The sequence below is a fragment of the Capsicum annuum genome, chromosome 4 (genome assembly GCF_002878395.1).
Source record: "Capsicum annuum cultivar UCD-10X-F1 chromosome 4, UCD10Xv1.1, whole genome shotgun sequence".
NCBI classification, from domain to species: domain Eukaryota; kingdom Viridiplantae; phylum Streptophyta; class Magnoliopsida; order Solanales; family Solanaceae; genus Capsicum; species Capsicum annuum.
In genome coordinates, this window is record NC_061114.1 from 133,300,018 (window position 1) to 133,317,527 (window position 17,510).

Genomic DNA, 17,510 nt, shown 5'->3' on the forward strand with positions numbered 1-17,510 from the left:
CTAAGATTCAACTTCTTTTAGGTTGATACTTGCAAGCTCTTATGGTTCATGAAGACGTCGATCTGGACACCATACAAATAATGTCTCCAAATTTTCTAAGCAAAAACCATGGCAGCTAATTCAAGGTCATGGGTAGAATAATTCTTCTCGTGAGGCTTTAGATGCCTAGAAGCATAAGCTATAACCTTGCCCTTTTGCATCAATACATAACCCAAACCAACTCTGGAAGCATCACAATACACCACAAAACCATCAACACCGTCAGGCAAAGTCAACACAGGGGCTGAAGTGAGTCGAGTCTTCAGTCCTGAAAACTCTTCTCGCAAGATTTGGACCACAGGAACTTCACTTTCTTTTGGGTCAAACGGGTCATAGGATATGCAATAGATGAAACCCTTCAACAAAACGGCGATAATAACCAGCTAAACCTAAGAAACTTTGGATATCAAAAGGAGAAATAGGTCTAGACCAACTCTTTATAGCCTCTATCTTTTGAGGATCAACTCTAATACCTTCGGAAGAAACAACATGACCCAAGAAGGCTACAGAGTTCAGCTAGAACTCACACTTACTAAACTTAGCATACAACCGATAAGTTTGAAGAGTTTCCAACATGATTCGAAGATGATCCACATGATCACCCTTACTTTGGGAGTAAATAAGAATATCATCAAGGAACACTATTATAAATAAATCCAGATATGGCCAGAATATATAGTTCATAAGATCCATGAAAGCCATTGGAGCATTAGTTAACCCGAAAGACATCACTAGAAATTCAAAATGACCATAACGAGTTCGAAAGGCTGTCTTGAGAATATCACATTCCCTAACCTTAAGTTGGTGATAACCGGATCTGAGGTCTATCTTCAAAAAGTAGCTCGCACCTTGCATTGATCAAATAAATCATTAATTCGAGGAAGCATATATTTATTCTTGATAGTAACCCTATTAAGCTATCGGTAATCAATACATATCCGCAAAGAACTATCTTTCTTACGCACAAATAGGACAGGTGCACCCCACGGGGACACACTAGGTCTGATAAAACTTTTGTCTAAAAGATCTTTCAATTGCTTCTTCAACTCTTTAAGTTCCGCGGGAGCCGTACGATACGAAGGAATGGAAATAGGCTGAGTATCGGGAAAAAGGTCAATTTCAAACTTTATCTGTCTATCAAGAGGTACTCTAGGGAGATCTTCTGAAAAGATATCAAGAAACTCATTAACAACATTAATTGACTGAATAGAGGGGGTTTCAAACTTAGTGTCTTTAACCCAAACCAAATGGTGGATGCAACCCTTAGAAATCGACTTCCTAGCTTTGAGATAGGATATGAAATAACCCTTAGGAATTAGAGAACTCCCGAACCATTCGAGGATAGGTTCATCAAGAAACTAAAACTTGACCACACGAGCAAGACAATCAATAAACGCATAGCATGAGTAAACCCAATCTATACCCAGAATGATATCAAAGTCAACCATATCTAACTCAATCAAATCAGCATACATAACCCAATGAAAGACAGTAATGGGACATTTCTTATACACCCGCTTAGCAATGACAGACTCTCCTATCGGAGTAGAAACCAAAATAGGCTTAGAAATTAGTTCAGGATCCATTTCAGAATTTACAGCAACCAGAGGTGTCACATTACAAAAACTCAAACCGGGGTCCATTAACACATAGACATCAAAATAGAAAAGACGGATATACCAGTGACAACATCGGGAGAGTCCTCCTACTCCCGACGAGGTAATATAACATAGAAACGATTCTGGCATTGACCACCAGCAGTACTAGATGAAGCAACCTGAGGAGAAATTGGACGGGCTATAGGAGGCGGGGCACTGGTAGCTTGACTCTAGGGATGGGCATCACGACTCCGCTGTCTAGCATACGGGCAATCTCTAAGTATGTGGCCCAACTCTCTACAACCAAAATAGCCCCACTGCCCCATATAACACTCCTTAAAATGGTCTTTACCACACTTAGCACATGAAGGAGGATAAGGCCGGTTGCTTACACTATCTTGAGACCTGGAAGGTACCGACCTATTCCTGAGCTCCTGCCTACCCTGATATATGGGAGCACTAGCTGAGGAAGGTGCAGGTATAAATGGACATCTCTGAAACTGAGGGCGACTCCCTCCAGAGAATCTAGTCTGACCAGACCCCTATTGCTCTGATCTGACTCTCTTAATCCCTCTTAATCTTTCTTTTTCCTTTATCTTATCTGACTCAATCTATTGGGTGTGAATCATTAACCTAAGAAGATCAATCTCACTGTTGAATAGTAGATCTACATTATTTCACCACATAACTCGACACCCCAGTTAGAAACTTTCTCATACTGGTCCTTGATTCAGCCATCATATTGGGAACGTACTTCGATAGCTGATTAAAATTAAGACAATACTCCTTAACCAACATAGAGCCTTGTCTCAAATTTATAAACCCCCCTATCTTAGCTTCCCATAACTCAAGAGAAAAGAATCTATCCAAGAAAGCATCTTAGAATAATTGCCAAGTCACCGGAGCAGTACCTTCCTCTCTAACCTTATTCGACATCTGCACCCAGTCATAGGCAACATTCTTCAATCGATAAGAAGCCAGCTCCACACTTTCTTCCTTGGTCACATGCATAATCTATGTAATTTTCTTCATTTCATCAACATACATCTACGGTTCCTCACCTGCTCTCAACCCATGAAACTCTAGCAGATTCATCCGCATAAAGTCATGAATCCATGCTGCTGCCAAATTATTTTCCTGCGGAAGTGGAGTGTTGGCTTAAGTATTGGCGGTAACTACCTGGGCTAGCATTTGAAAAGCTGTCGGAAATTTGGCATGGGATACCGTGTCATATAATGGATCAATGAGTTGAGGTTGGCTGTTGTTTCCGCGAGGTCGATGTCGAGACATTTTCTGTCATAAAAATGCACGAATTAACAGCAGAAGAAAACAGTAGTAAGAATGATAGACTCTTGTAGAAAGAACTAAATGACTTTTCCTAGAATGCCCTGCAGCCTCTTGATCATAGGTGTGGCGCGCTACACACCGATGCTCAAGAATCTACATAACGCAGCTTGTTAGACTCCCTAGGACTCTTCACAACCTTAGGCTCTGATACTAAGTTTGTAACGCCCCGAAATATCATCCCGAGATGCCACTGGTGCCCAAGGCTACACGTAGCCTCAAGCTATCCCTTTAAGACAAAACACCACCCTTGGGTACCAACACAATAACATACATGCTACACTAAGGATATATATATAAGTACATACCATATCACACCGCACATGGCATGGAATATCATTAGACTATACATATATTGAATGTCTATACACAAATCAACCCAACAATTCACTAGTCTGACATAGCCTCTATATAGCAAAATCAATGAGCCATTAGGACAAACCCCCAATTGACTAAACAGACCAAAGGGATCATAAAACAACAAAACAAAAACTAGGAACTAAGTCCTCGAACCATGAGGACTCACCACTGAAGGAACGTAGATGCAGTACTCAGATATCACTGTCGCGGCTGCGGCTGAGTACCTGAACCTACATCATGATAAGAATGTATCCCATAGGGAAATATGTGGGTTAACACAAGATACGTACTGAGTATGTGGGGGCACATGCAAAATATAAATAATATCATAAATTCATAAAAACATACATACGGACCATATTGACACACCTGGCTTGAGTGACATTGAATCATGCAAATCATAACATCTTAGATAGGAAATGTAGGAGAAAAACCTCATAAATCATTATAGAACATCATAGGCAACTTGACTTACCACATCAAAACTCGGAGTGACTCGATATTTCAATAAACATGACTCTTATAGACAGGGGAGTTTTCTATAACCGACAACCCCACATGAGCTACGTGGAATATCAATGTTTGGAACCCCCATTGGTAGGAGCATCATACTCTTTTCCAGGGAGTACGACCTTAAAACTTCAATAATCATAATCGGGCTCTCTGGCCAATAATATCATCATCAAACAACCCTATGGTGGCACATAGGTTTGGGAAAATACCAAATTTCTCTCTCGGTGCTAAGTACTACTCCCTGAAAAGGTCAGAATGCGTTAGGAAATCCACCCCAACATCACAAGGGTCTATCATAAAGACCAAATCAAATCTCTTTCTCATTTATCAAATTACATCAATTTATGGAGTCCTAACTCAACACATTTTAGCAAAAAACATTTTAATCTTCCTCAACATTAACAAGGTATCAATGCATTGAACCATAACCGACTCAATATTTGGACAAGGATATGAAGACTCAAAACATAATATTTTCAACAATTTAACTCATCAAAACCATCCAAAAAATACCAAGACTCATTGCAACTTTAATATCAACATTTCTCAATTTGCCATCAAACTCTTATTTAAAGGTACTTGAGACATCAACCCATAGTAGGGATATAGAATTTCCAATATCAATTATAAATTCATAATAAGGAAATAGTGAAATGATAGTATAAATCAAGGCTTAACAAATTAAATCATAATACTCTCATAATCAAATACATTTTGGACATAATTCCATCTCAACATCATACACATATCGGATGAGATAATCCCATAGCTCATGGACAATAATATAAGATATAACACTATATTTCCAATTCAGGATAAAACATGTAAAATCTCATGTCAATGTAATTCAACAAAAATACCAGGCACAAGATCGAAAGCATAATCTTGTTCAAAGCCCCACATACCTAAAAATGGAAGATGAATATGAACTTCTAACTCCGGAACTTTATTCACAAAAATAAAGGGTGCTTCTCGAAGCCCTTAACACGATCAACTCGAATATCAAATCAATTTTAAATTTCTACGATTCAATCAAGAGATATAGAAGGATGAAATTTCTAGTAGTAGGGTTGGGGTTTGAGCCTTAGGAAATTTTTGAGAAAAATGATCTATTGAATACTCTTAATGGACTTAAATCCATGGTTTAACCGGATGGATTGGAGTGGGAATGACCAAAATACCCTTAAAAATCAAATAATGTCAAATCTGTCCTTTGGTGGACTGTTTTGATAGGCTGAAGTAGATCACCTATAACTTTTAGCTTCGATGGCCAAATGGGATGAAACCAATTTCTTTAGAAAGAGGACTTTCAAAGATTTCTTTTGATATATAGTAGCTCACCCAGATTATTATGTACAAGGAGTTATGACCATTTGAATTTGATCCTAAAATTCACCTGGCCTCAATATTTTTTCCTGCACATTTACTGTTCACCACTATTCACGATTAGATCAGAATGATCATAAATCATCACTCAAGTGTTCATTTTGGATGATCCATATATCATTGTAAATATTATTTGATGCTCTACGCGATGACGGGTTGCATATCCATAAATTCCACACAGAAAAATTATTAATCACAATAAAGAACAGAATTTAACACATTTTTGTCCGAGATCTTAACAGAAAATTTTTTTCGAGGCATCACAAATGGGGTCACCCCCATCAATTAGGCATGTGATGTTAGTAAGATTCCCTCAGTTCTAGATCTACAATGCCAACATAAATTATGAGAAATCCCCCATCGGTTACGCATGACACCCTCATCCTTTGGGATATCAGCCTCATGGATCCACATTATTAGCTAGTATTAGTACCCTTAGCAACGTCTAGCATCATTCCAACTGGAGTTATAGGTTGGACCTTGATAGCTTAGATTGGGGTATTTCGGTTATAGTTGGCCCCCACAGTTACAATGTTGTATTCAGTTCAGGTTTGCTTGACCAACTGTATAGAGTTTCTGATATTTAGTTTTTATATCTTTCACGCTTTCAGATTATAGATTTTCTCAGTAACATAACAGATATATACTTTTTCTTACATTTAAAAATTGTAGATGTTCATGTATTTCATGCTCAGTTATCTCATGCATTTCAATCATGTCCTCATCTTACATACTAGTACATTCAAAGTACTAACCACATACTTTTCTTTATGCTATGATGTTTTATATCATAGGACCAGAGGCTAAGATTCTTGACCACTTTTAGATAGCTCAACATAATCTAGTAGCCATAGCAGTGAGTCCTCATCCACCGAGTACACATTATGTTTATCCATTTATTTTAGTATTTCTTATATATTCTATTTGAGTTAGTTGGGGGTTTGTCCCATGAACTCTTCATGATGGTTAGATTCTTTCATACATATATTTAGATAGTCAGCCATTCATTTTAATTTTATCAGTTGTCTTAGATAGAGAGTTGGTCTACTAGTATTTTAGCAGATGTGTTAGAATCTAATAGATTATCTTCCATTTATATATTATATTACTATGTTACTCAGTGCTTACAGAAGGTGTCAATTCATGGGTCAATATGTGGCCACTTGAGGCTGTAAGCGCCATTGTCACAACCGGGGGGCAGCCTCGGGTTGTGACAAAAATTTGTATCAAATCTAAAGGTTTTAGAGTGTCATAGGGAATCTGAAAGCTACATTGAGTAGAGTCTTCTGCATGGGTGTAAAGCACACCACACTTATGGATAAGAGGTTATGATATATTTTAGGAAAGTTTTCCTTCATTTAGTGTTCATGTTGTGAGAAAGAGAATAAGCTCTATTAAATTCCTCTTCTTAATTCATCCTTCATTCCATTTTTAGACCATGCCTCCTAGAAGAAACAATGGAGGAAGGAACGGGGATTAGCCTTCACCGCCAGTTCAAGAAAATCCCCTGAATGAGCATGTTTGTCACACTAAGTTTAGGGACGCATTCATAGCCCTGGCCAAATCAGTAGAGACTCAGAACAATCAGCAAGTTGCTGCCCCAGCCAATCTAGTGGCAAATGCAACTGCGGACAGGATTCAGTATTTTACTCTGATGAATCCCCTTTTTTTATGGGTCTATATTAGAGAAGGATCTGCAGAAATTTCTTGGCATAGTTCAGAAAGTGATAAATATTATGGGGGGTCACATTGAGTGAGAGTGTAGAGTTGATTGCTTATCAGTTACAAGGTGTAGCTCACACCTAGTTTAAATAGTAGAAGAAGGATAGAAGTATTTCTATCCAAGGCAGGGCCTGTAGAGTGGGAGGAGTTTTCCATAACTTTAATAGATAGGTTCTTTCCCTTAAATTTAAGGGAAGCTAAGTTTTAAGAGTTCATTAATTTGAATTAGCGTGGTTTGAGCATAAGGGAATACTCTCTTAAGTTAACTTAGTTGGCAAGGTATGGTCCTTCAATGATGATTGATAATAGGTCTAGAATGAGTAAGTTTGTGTCTAGTGTAGTTGATAGTCTGGTTAAGGAGTTTCAAACTACCTTTTTGATTAAGGAGATGAACCTATCTAGACTCATGGTTCATTCTCAGTAGATAAAAGATGAGAAATATAAGGATAAAGAGAGATAGAACAAGAGGGTCAGAACATGAAGTTTTAACTTTCCACTGCCAAGGTCAAAAAAGTGGTGATCATTCTCAGTTTCATCATAAATCTTCAGCCCCATTTCCATCTTTATCTAGTGCTCCAGTGCCTAAGTTCAAGCAAGATATTCTTTATAGAGGGCTAGGCTCTTAATCCCAAGGTAGTGTGAACAGTGGTCATACTAATCTACTTTGTCAAAAATATGGTAAAAATCATCCAAGTAATTGTAGGGTTGGCAGTAATGTGTGTTTTAGATTTGGATAGATAAGCCACAAGATGAGGGAGTTCCCTGTAGGTATATGGAGAGGTAGGAATGATCTTCAGTACCGCCAAACTAATTCTTCAATAGTACCAGCAAGTCGCCCAACTCAGTAGGGCGCCACTTCTAGTACCACCAGTGGGCAGTGCCAGAATAGGTTATATGCCCTTCAATACCACTCAGTATGTTACAGGTTGTTCTATCTTCATGTTTATGCATTGTTAGATCCCGGAGTTTCATTTTTTTGTAACTCCTTACATAGAAGTAGACTTTAGTGTCAGTCCTAAAACATTAGCATAACCTCTTTTAGTGTCTACTATAGTAGGTATCTCTATTGTAGATAGGTAGGTATACAGGAACTGCCCGATTACAGTGTCTCAGAAAGTTACTTTAGTTGATCTTGTGGTGTTAGAGATGACTGATTTGATGTTATTCTCAGCATGGATTGGCTTCATTCTTGTTATGCCTCGGTTTATTAGAGAAATAGAATTGTCCAGTTTCAGTAACCTAATGATCCAATTATTGAATGGAGAGGTAGTACTTCAGTGCTTAAGGATCAACTTGTCTCATATCTTAAGGCAAGAAAGATAAAGTGTAAGCTATTTTTTTACTATCTTGTCCGAGTCAAAGACTAAACTTCTAAGACTCCAAATCTTGAGTTAGTCTCAGTGGTAAGGGAGTTTCTAGATGTGGTTCCCTAAAAATATTCCCAGAGTTCCCCCAGAAAAGGAAATTAACTTCAAAATAGACCTCCTTCCAGATATCCAACTTCTCTCTATTCTATCATACAGAATGGCTTAGCTGAGCTTAATGAATTGAAAGAGTAGTTAAGAGATATGTTAGATAAGTGTTTCATCTATCCAAGTATCTCTCTATGGTGCACACTAGTTCTATTTATGAGTAAGAAAGATAATTCTCTCAGAATCTATATCGACTACCATCAGTTGAAAAAAGTCACAACCAAGAATAAGTGTCCTCTTCCCAGAATTGATGACTTGTTCAACAACTTTAGGGTTCCAGTTATTTTTCTAAGATAGACCTCAGATAAGGCTATCATCAGATCAGAGTCAGAGAATGTAACATTCCAAAGACAGTCTTTAGAACGTAGTACGAACACTTAAAATTCTTAGTTATGTCCTTTTAAATAACGAATTCCCCTACAACTTTTATGGACTTGATGAATAGAGTGTTCAAACAGTACTTCAACATGTACATTATAGTCTTTATTTATGACATCATTGTCTATTCTTGTAGTGAGAATGATCATGCATTCCATCTAAGAGTTATGTTACAAACTCATAGAGATCATCAGTTGTTTACTAAGTTCAGTAAGTGCAAGTTTTGGCTAAGATTAGTAGCATTTCATAGCCATATAGTTTTTGGTGATGGCAAAGGAGTTGACCCTCAAAAGACTGAAAAAGTGAGAAACTATCCAAGACCCATCTCTCCACCAGATATTAGGAGTTTCTTGGGTTTGGATAGCTATTACAGATGGTTTATAGAAGGGTTTTCTTTTATTTCATCATCCATGTCTAGATTGACTTAGAAGAAGGTCAAATTTCAATGGTCAAATTCCTTTCAGAATAGTTTACAGACGTTGAAGACTCAATCAGTTACGCTCTATTATTGACTTTGCCAGATGGCTCAGATGGGTTTGTGGTTTACTATGATGCTTCCATAGTTGGTCTTGGTTGTGTTTTAATGCAGATACATAAGATCATAGCCTTTGCCTCTAGACAACTTAAGCCCCATGAAAAGAATTACCTTACCCATGATCTCTAGTTGGAAACTACTTTTTTGCCTTGAAAATTTGGAGGTATATCTTTATGGGGTTCATGTCAATGTGTTCACTGATCACAAGATTTTGCAGTATGTCTTTTCATAAAAAAATCTAAAACTTCATCAAAGAAGGTGACTAGAATTATTAAAGGATTAAGATATGAGTGTGTTGTATCGGTTGAGAAAGGCTAATGTTTTGGTAGATGCCCTTTGCAGGTTTTCTATGGGTAGTGTTTTCCATATAGAGAATGATAAGATGAAGCTTATTCAAAAGGTTTATGAGCTTTCTAGATTGGGTTTTAGGTTGGTTGATTCGATTGAAGGTAGTGTATTAGTTCAGAATGGTTCAGAATCTTCATTTGTTGCTAATGTGAAAGAGAAGCAAGATAGGGATCCTAGTTTAGCTAAGTTAAAGAAGGCGGGTAGAAAGTCAAAGTTAAAGGTTTTATCCTAAGAGGGAGATTGTGTGCTTCATTGCCAGGGCGTGTTATGTGTTCGATGTGTTGATAGTTTGAGACAAAAGATTCTAACAGAAGTACATTATGCACTGTAATCTATACATCGAGAAGCCACTAAGATGTACTGTGATTTGCGAGAAATCTATTGGTGGAGTGGTATAAAGAATAATATTGCAGATTTTGTGGCTAAGTGTTCAAACTTTCAGCAGGTTAAGGTCAAGCACCGGAGGCCCAGTGGTATGCTTCATGAGTTTAGCATCCCCACTTGGAATTGGTAAGTGGTGAACATGGACTTTGTAATAGGTTTGCCTTACATGCATCATCAATATGATTCAATATGGGCCGTTGTGGATAGAATGACCAAATCAACTCATTTCTTTCCAGTTCATACTTATTATTAAGAAGAGGATTATGCCAGGATTAACCTTAAGGAGTTGGTTAAGTTTCATAAGATTCCGTTGTCTATCATTTTAGATAGAGGTACTTAGTTTACCTCTCAATTTTGGAAAGCTTTTCATAAGGGACTTGGTACCCAAGTTCATCTCAACACAACTTTTTATCCTCAGACAGATGGTCAAGAAGAAAGGACCATTCAAACCTTAGATGATAGGCTGAGGTCTTTTGTCTATGAGTTTAAAGGCAATTGGGATGACCACTTACCTTTGATTGAATTTGCTTACAATAATAGCTATCACTCCAGTATTAAGATGGCTCCATTTGAGGCTCTCTATGAGAAGAGATGTAGATCTTTTATTGTTTAGTTTGAGACAGGTGAGGCTACCTTGATAGGGCCTAATTTAGTGATTGAAGCATTGGAAAAAGTACAGTTTATTTAGGAGAGACTGAAGACAGCCCAAAGCCATCGAAAATCTTATGCTGATATGAGGAGAAGGGGTCTCGAGTTTGAAGTTGGTGATTTGGTCTATTTGAAAATTTCTCCTATGAAGGGGGTAAAGTGATTTGGCAAGAAAGGGAAACTCAGTCCGGCTAGTTTGGTCCATATAGAATCTTAAATCTTTTTGGAAAAGTAGCTTACGATCTTGAGTTGCCGACAGATTTAGCATCAGTGCATCCGGTGTTTCATCTATCCTTGTTAAAGAAATAAATTGGTGATTTAGTTGTTGTTGATCTTTTAGAATATATAGATGTTTAGGATAGCCTTTCCTATGAAAAAGTTCCAGTTGAGATCCTTTATCTTTAGATTCATAGGATAAGGAATAAAGAAATTCCCATGGTCAAAGTTTTTTGGCGGAATCAATCCATTAAGGGTGTTACTTGGGTAGCAGAAGAAGATATATGGACCAAGTACCCTTACCTTTTCTCCATGAATTTAGGTTCATCTTGAGGTAACAATTTTCCTAAGATTGAGTCTCTTCTATTCTCAGTTTTAGCTATGTAACCATTCTTATGTAAGTGCATGCATTCACAGAATTAAGTTCAGTTCATGTATTACATTTCAGAGTCATATACGATCAAGTTTCCAGTCATACTTGTTAAGTATGTAATCTTAGTTGCCTTAATTCTTTCAGTCTAACTAGTCTTATTTAAGGATGAATGTTCCCAAAGGTTAGATAATGTAATACCCTGTAAGATCCTATGCTCAACTTAGCTCATAGCTGCATGTTTAAGGGGTCCAAGACTTAGAATTTTCACGAAGTGCTGAGGACTTGTCATTTTGAAGACCCCTAAAATTTAATGATTTTATTTTGAACCTTCCCGACCTTAGGACGTCGATTTTTTGGTTGATTTATGATCTAGGTTGTTTAATATATGTATCGGGAAAGCTTCAGAATTTTTGGACAAGTGTAGGGGTATATTGGAAAAACCAAACTAGTGGCACCACCGGCATAAGTGGGTGCCTTCCCCTCCTTTCCATCGGGGTAAGGCATATGCTGCCCGATCCAGTTCACTGCTCTAAGGCAGGCACCGCCCAACCTTATCCACGGCTCCGAGCCCATGCCGACCCCTCCCTATTCCGTCCTGCTTTTGTTTCTTTGCATTTTAAAGGTAATTGGGTATTTCCCTTCACCTAATTCATCCCTAACACAAATTTGGGGATTCAAAAGAGCATTATTTGCCCTTATATTCACAAATTCTCTCAAGAAAACCCTTTTTTTCCCAAGAACAAACCCAAGCTCTTTTGCAAGAAATTAAGGAATTCAAGCTTCAAGTTTAATAAATCCTAAAGGAATCTTTAAGAATTCATCTAGTGAAGTATATGGGATGTTCACCCATGGGTATTTTCCATCCATGGATCCCAAACAACCTCTTCTTTTGTTTAAATATGATTTTTCCCATGATTTTGAAGTTCTATGTGTTCTAGATGAGTTTAATTCATAGTAGCTCGATTCAAACTATGTTTTAGCATGATTTCATGGAATTTTTTGTTGACTTATGTTTTAAATTTCAATTTCCCATGTTGATTTAAATTGAACTCCACATCTAAATGTTAAATTGCGAGGATGTCCATGAATTCATGATGTTTTAGTGTGTTTTATGACACTTTTATGTTCAAGTTCATGATTTAATTATGTTTGATGGAATGTTTATGTTTTGTATCATTAAACTATAATCTCGTACTATAATTTCAAAGCTTTATCATCGTGTTTATAGTCCTTCTGTGCTGGAGGGTTATAAATACCCGACACCTAGTAGTTTTACATGATTTCAGTATCTCAGAAATAATTTCTGCTAAACCATAAGTATTATCATTCAGTCAGTTGTTATGATCAGACCATGATGAACAGTGTCAGTTATATGTTCAGTTGAATTTAATTTATTTCAGTCCAATATGAGTGTCATTTAGTTGGGAGCAACACTTAGCATCGAGTGAACGTAGGGATGACGTCTCCCCCATCAATTAGGCATGAGGCGTTAGTAGTAGTTCCTAAGTTCTAGACCTACAGTACCACCATAGATTATGAGGGGTCCCCCGTTAGTTAGGCATGACACCCTCGTCCTTCTAGACATTATCCTTCTGGATCTACATCATCAGCCAATGTTATTACCCTTGGAAAAGTACCAGCACCCTTCCAATTGGGGTTACAGATTGGACCCGAATAGCTCTGATTGAGCCATATTGGTTATAGCTAGATCCCATAGTCTCTGTGCAATATTCATTGTGTTTCAGCTCAGGTTTGCTTGACCAAGTGTACAGACTTTTAGATATTCAGTTTTTACAACTTTCAGGCTATTAGATTATAGATTATCTCAATAACATAACTGATATATAATGGTCTTGCATTCTAAAATTTTACATGTTTATACATTTCATGCTCAGTTATCTCATGCATTCAGTCATGTCCTCTTACATACTACTACATTCAAAGTACTAACCACATGCTTTTTTTGTTCTATGATATCTTAAATCATAGGTTTATAGGTTTAGTTTTCCAATCACTTTAGATAGATCAGCGTAATCCAGCAGCTGTAGCGATGAGTCCTCAACCATCGAGGACACACTATGTTTATCCAATTATTTCAGTATTTCTTATATTCAATTAGTCAAAGTTAGTAGGGGTTTGTCCCATCAACTCCTCATAATGGTTAGAGGCTCTCAGACATACAGTTAGACGGTTAACTATTCTTTTTAATTTTATTAGTTATCTCAAATAGATATTTGGTCTGCCAGTATTTTAGAAGATGTGTTAGAATCTGACATGGTATCTTTCATTTACATGTTATATTACAATCTTACATAGTGCTCACAGCAGGTATCATTTCATGGGTTAGCCTATGGCCACTTCTGGCTATAAGCACCGTTGTTGCGGCCAGGGGGCAGCCTTAGGTCGCGATAGATTATTATACTTCTATGATGATGGGGACACATTATAGGACATGGTTATATCATGTCTAGCTTTCAAGGTAAAGTCATACCAATATGAGGATCCCATCTTGGATTTGCCAAATTACAAGGCTTAGTAGTGAAAGTCCTTATACTTTGATACAAAGGGAGATAAAATGCTCAAATACAAATATTGATTGTTTTTTGTCAAAGTTGTATTGGTTTGGCAAAAATTTATAGATGAGGCACATTATTCTCGCTACTCTAATCACCAGGATCCACAAAAATGTATTATGATATTAAGAAGATTTATTGGTGGCTATGAATAAAGATATACATAGTTGAGTTCATGGTGCAGTTCCAAATGCCAACAGGTAAAGGTAGAGAACTAGAAGCCAGTGGGCTAATGCAGGAGATAACTATTTCATTGTGGAAGAGGAAGGTGATAAATAATAATTTTGTCAAAGGTTTGCCTTGTTCGTGATGGAAGTTCAATTCTATCTGGGTGATCATTGATGGGATGAAGAAATCAACCTATTTCTTACTATTCTGGGCTACATTCTCAATCAAAGATTATGTTGGATTTTATATTAGAGAACTAGTAACACTATATGATGTCCTAGTGTCAATTATTACAAATAAAGGGCAAAATTTATATCATATTTCTAGAGATGTTTCCTGAAGGGTTTTGGAACTCAAGTTAATCTTAGTACAACTTTTTATCCTCAAACAGATGTGCAAGTCGAACGTACAATCTAGATGCTCTAGGATATGTTATGGGCATGAGTGCTAGATTCGGAGGGAACTGGGATGATTATATGTCACTTATTGAGTGTACTTGTAATAACAACTATCGTTCCACTGATCGGTATAGAGCCTATGAGGATCTACATAAGCAAAATTCTTGATCCGTACTTGGTTGGTTCAATGTTGGAGAGTTAGGATTGGTTCGACCTGACTTGGTGCAGTATATTTAGAATGTGTTAAGCTAATAAAATAGTGATGTTAACAGCTTAGAGATGCCAGAAATTATATTCAAACGTTAGGGAATGGAACATAGTGTTTTATGTTGATGATTGGGTTTTTCCAAATGTTTTATTGATGAAAAGTGTTATACAATTTGGCAGGAATAGCAAGCTGGCCCCTCGTTATATTAGGCCTTACCATATTGTACGATAGATAAGAAGAGTTGCTTACCAGTTAAAGTTGCCTCTAAAGTTAGAGATAATGCACCCAGAATTTCATGTTTCAATCTTACAAAAGTGTACCAGAGGTACAACACATATAGTATCTACAACAGATATTCAAATTTCAGAGGAACTTTTTTGAAAGAGTCTGTCACCATAATAGATCACAAGATTAAGAGATTGCAGAATAATGATATAGCTTTAGTGAAAGTTTTGTCGAAGAAATATGATGTCGAGGAGATGATATAGGAAGCTGATGAGGGACAGAAAGTCTAGATATCCCAAGTTGTTCACTTCTTTATACGATGTTCAGAACTGACATATAGTAGACCCGCATTTGAGTACTTTAGTTACTTTACTTATGTATTATATGAGTTTGGCTAAACCCAACGATAGCACCTTAAACTTGTCCCTAAAATTCACTTAGGCCACTAAACTAAGGCTTGTACCTATTAAACCCCTAAACCCCTTAATTTGGATCCAATTGGACATTTTTTCCCTATCAGCAAAAAAAAGGTCAAAGTGTGTATAAAAAAATTATAAAAATTTTTAAAAATTGAAAATAAAAAATAGCATTGAGGATATAAATTATTAAAATAATTTTATAAAATTATTTAAAAAATAAAAATAAAAAATTGATAATTTAAAAAAAAATCATAAAATTTTTTTAAAAATAAAATAAATTATTAAAAAATTATTTAAAAAATAATTAATTAATTATTGAAAAAAATTATAAAACTTTTTAAAATGAAAATAAAAAATGGCATTGAGGATCCAAATTATGAAAAAATAATTATAAAATTATTTGATAAATAAAAATAAAAATCTGATTATTAAAAAAAATTATAAATTTTTTTAAAAACAAAATAAATTATTAAAATATTATTTAAAAAGTAAAAAATTAATTATTAAAAAAATTATAAAACTTTTTATAATTAAAATAAAAAATGACAGTGAGGATCCAAATTATGAAAAAATAATTATAAAATTATCTTAAAAATAAAAATAAAAAACTAATTTTTAAAAAGAAATTATAATTTTTTTTTAAAAGGAAATAAATTATTAAAAAATTAATTTAAAAATAAAAAATTAATTATTAAAAAAATTATATAAATTTTAAAAATTAAAATAAAAATGGCATTGAGGATCCAAATTATGAAAAAATAATTATAACATTATTTAAAAACTAAAAATAAAAAACTAATTATTAAAAAGAAATTATAAATTTTTTAAAAGATGAAAGTAAAAAAAAGATTTTTTTTAATTTAATTTTATTAAGAAAAAAATTAGGGCCCTCTAATGCTTTTTGTGGCCTCTAGTGTTTTAAAAAAAAAAAGAAAATTTGTTATTAAAAAAATTTTGGGGCCCTCAATGCCACTTGGAAACTTTTTATTCGTAAATTAGTAAAAAAAATACTTCTCACGCACCTCCCGTGCAGTGCCACATAGGCAAAAAAATGTCCAATTGGAACAAAATTCGGGGGTTTAGGGGTTTGATAGGAACATGCCTTAGTTTAGGGGTAGTTTAGGGGTCTAAGTGAATTTTTGCAACAAGTTTGAGTGTCTATCGATGGGTTTGACCTATGAGTTTTGGTATTATTTCCTATGACGCCACGTATATTATCATTATTTGTGGATGACTATCTCTAATAAATGAAGGATGTAGCATCTCAAAAATTCATAATTTTTTAAATATTTTTTGGTTGATGAGCAAATTCGGCTATATAAAAGGTTGCATTTATCATATTGTCAGGGTTAAGGATGTTAACGTAGGACCTCCGACCTTACAGTTTATTTTGGTGGTAAATAAGTTTCTAGAACCATCGATGTAGCGGTCTATTTTGGTTGTGAAGGAGTTTCTTGATGTCTTTTCAAATGTGCTCATTTGTATTTCCACAGAAAAGGTGATTAACTTTGCAATAGACACAATATATGATATCCAACTGATATTGATGCCCTAATGTAAAATTGTACTATCTAGCAAAATTGAAGGAGAGAATTAAAGATTTATTAGATAAGGGCTTCATCAGGCCTAGTGAGTCGTCGTTGCTTGCACAAGTATTTTTTGTATGGAATAAAGATGGCTCATTGTGAATGAGTATAGACTATCAATAATTGAATAAGATGCTATAACGAACAAATATCAACTTCAAGGATTGATGGCCTATTTGACCAAATAAATAGTACCCGATGATTCTCAATGATTAATTTACGTTTAGGATACATGACACTTTTTATGGTTTTTTATTTCACTAGGCCTACGACATTATTTTGATATGGGGAATGATCCTATTGGGTCCTTCAGTTGACTTGTCTTACTGCGTTATCTGACACGTTCATTTGGGCCTCTAAAATATGATGAAATATTGAGCTTAGAAAATTGGGTTCATCATTTGTTGCCCAAATCAATTGACTAGGACAACATAATTTGGACTTCAATCAAATCCATATATATTTGGATTTAAATAACTAAAAACTACACAAATACACAATTTATATTTTCAATATTACAAAAAATCCCAACTCCCTAAACATATTACAAAAATCCCACATATACACAGAATGTTATTTATATGTTGGCTATGTTATGTATATTAATAGGCAGAGAG